This window comes from Octodon degus, unplaced genomic scaffold, assembly GCF_000260255.1.
Source record: "Octodon degus isolate 3935 unplaced genomic scaffold, OctDeg1.0 scaffold00130, whole genome shotgun sequence".
Lineage (NCBI taxonomy): Eukaryota > Metazoa > Chordata > Mammalia > Rodentia > Octodontidae > Octodon > Octodon degus.
Genome location: NW_004524706.1, coordinates 5565795 through 5568876, shown reverse-complemented (window position 1 = coordinate 5568876; position 3082 = coordinate 5565795). Strand labels below are relative to the sequence as shown.

General features: G+C 48.2%; 1 pseudogene; it reads right to left on the bottom strand.

The window, feature by feature from the left end:
- Nucleotides 1-906: 906 nt before the first annotated feature.
- On the bottom strand, nt 907-1556 carry LOC101580802 (annotated as a pseudogene).
- Nucleotides 1557-3082: the final 1526 nt, after the last annotated feature.

The following is a 3082-nucleotide window of genomic DNA, read 5'->3' as shown; positions in this document are numbered from 1 at the left end:
GCATTCTCCTCCAGTCACTGCTGTCCATTTTGCCTGCTGCTTGTAAACAAATGCTTCTCCCAAGCCCATTGCTGCTCATCTACCCCCCAGCATCCTCTGTGGTTGGCCTTGGGGGTGGGAAGGGGGGTAGGGGGACTCTCCCTGGCTGCTGACCCAATGTGACTTCCTGTGTCAGACGTGACCTTCGAGCTACATCAGCCTCCTAGTATTGCTCTTCACACATGCACCTCACTTTCGCTTTTAAATCTGCACTGCAGTCATTTTGTAAAATAATCTTTCCTTTTTGAGTGTCTTGGTTCATATTTCACCCATCCCTCAAGACCTCACCCAACCACAGTTTTTCTGATGGGTAGAGCAGACGTGTCTGCCTGTGTTCACCTCTCCAACCTCAGAATGATCGAATGATGCCACGGGCATGGTTGTTCCCATCTTACAAGAGAAGAAACAAAAGCGGAGAGAAGGAGGAAGGGGCTTGGCTAGGACTGGAGCCCAGGTCTGCCTGTGCTCTTAGCCATTGTTCAAGTCTGTCTCCTGACGGGCATATACCAGATGTTTGGCAAAGGTAGCTGGTCAGTTTTGTATATGCTGTTCGTGTCGTCACCCCAGGTAACCATGTGCTGAGGCTTACAGAGCAGAATGTGAGAAAGGGTGGACCCCACCCAGTAAGTGTTCACTGTGCACCAGCTGCAGAACCATACTGGGTATTGAGAAGAAGTGCAGGAAACATCCCCCCAAAGAATAGAAAGCAGTTGGCTCGGGGAATGCAGCTCAGGAGTGGGGAGAGGAGGCAGGAGACTTACCTTTTTATTACAAGCCTTGTACTGCTAATTAATTTTTATTTATGTTTTTACATTTATTTATTTATTTATTTATTTTTGTTGGCACTGGTATTTATTAGGATGTGCCCTAATACAGGCGCTGGGGCTTGCCCATGGTGCTCTTGATGTACAAGGCCTGGATGTTCTGCCAATTCTTCCTGAGCAGTGACACCAGAAGGTGATGGCCAGATGGATGTTGTACACAAGCTCATCATCTGTCATCTTCACCTGACCAGCAGCCATAGCCCGACACAGGACCTTCGACATCTGGAGCTTGATCGTGGACTTCACTTCATCAACTTTGGCCACTATGTTTTCGTTGTGGGTCAGCAGGGAAGGGAACTTACCAGCCTCATTGAGGCCGGGTCCCAGGGTCCGTGGGATCTGCTCGATCAGAGACTCAGAGGCCAGATAGGCATCGTACTTCTTGGCCAGCTTTTTAACCAGCTTCTTATTCTTGTTGAGCTTCTTCAGCACCTCGATGTCCATGTGGGGGATGTCCAGGGCCTTGGCCTCGGCGCAGTGCTGCTGGTCTCCAGATGCACATAGAGAACTTGGGGCGGGGCGTGGACGTCAGCCTGACGGTGCTGGAGAAGCGGTGTCCTTCTGCGGGTCATAGCTCTTCAAGCTGAGCTACAACTCCACGGTCTCTAAAAGCTTCTGACACTTGCGCTGGTTCCCGTGCAGGACCTGGCAGCCCGCCTCATACAGGGTGTCGCAGGAGACTTCGCTGCTCATGATTCCTTGCGCTAAGGAAACTGGAAAAGATATTTGATTTTTAATATCATGTAAAATATAGTATATGTACTTTGATAAAGAAATGAAAGCACACTTAAACAAATCAAACAATGAATCTTACAAATTTTTGTAGAATCTTGGATGTGGAGGGATGAAGGGAATATAGTTGTTTTATAGGATTGTAATCCTAGTACCCTGGGAGGCTGAGGCAGGGGGATCACAGGCCCAGACCTGGTAACTTAGTGACTCAGGGAGAACCTGTCTCAAAATAAGAAGGGCTGGGGATTTAGCTCAGTGTAAATCTCAGGAGGGGTGGTGGAGAATTTAGCCCATGCTTGACCTAGAACCACCAGCAGGAATTGTTATAGCATGAGGTGGGATGTGGAGTCAAGGTGCAAGACTGGGTCACTAACACAAAATGTATCATTAGAAGGACAGGCTGTGGTAACAAGAGGTCGGCCTGCCCTCTGCCGGGACATGATACCTCCCTTTCCCAGTCCCTTCAAGTTCTTTTTCTGTCTCCTTGTTTTAGACTTGTCTTTTCAGTTTTATCAGCTCAAAAAAGTAATTATACCCATCAGCCCCCCATATTGCCCCCAACATACCCTTCCTACCTTGCTCCTTCTTCAGGCTAATCCTGAACCCTGAGAAAAAGGAGCAATGTTTTGATGGTTAAGAGGAAAACTATTGCCTGTTGTCCTGAAACATTGTAGTTTCTAGGAAAGGGAGTTTGGAAAGAAGTACTGAGTCAGATTGTTGAAGTTTCACTCATGCACGCATGGAATACTTATATATTGTGGTGCTGAGGCTTGAACTCGGGGTTTTGCCATTCTGAGCAAGTGCTGTACCACTGCACCAGCCCGGACCCGTATTTACTGCAAGCTCTGTGCCAGGCATAGTTGTAGGTACTGGAGATGCAAGGCTGAATTAGATAAGCAGGCTTCATGCCTTTGAGGCTTGTGCACATATTGCACGATGACCAGAGCAGCTGGCTGGCCTGAGGCCTCTAAGCAAGAACAGTCACTTACCTCTGGAGCTGTCCCATCTGATGCAGTGAAATGGAGTGAAAGACCGGAGCTGGGACACTGGTCATTCCTACGTGCTGGCACAGAATCAAGTCATCTCTCTGACCAGTGACAGACATCTAACCCAAACTGAGTAATTGGATTCTTCCCCCTAAGAATTTGAAAAATTAGGAGCTGAGGGTGTGACTCAGTGGTACAGGGTATTCTTGGCATGCTTGTGGCTCTGGGCTCAATCCCCAGTGTGCATACACACACACACACACACACACACACACCAGCAAAAATAGGCATGGGGAGGTGAACTGATGGAGTGATAGTCACAGCAGGAGCCACAGCCAGCCTAGGCCAAGCCACAGTCATGCGCACGCCATGGTACAAAAGGTGGACACTGTGTGTGGGCTGAGCCAAACAGTAGCTTGTCTTCAAAAAAAATGCAGTAGATATGCTTTAAGGAAAAGAAACCAGAGATCACTTGATTCCATGAGGAAGAGGAAAAAGAGA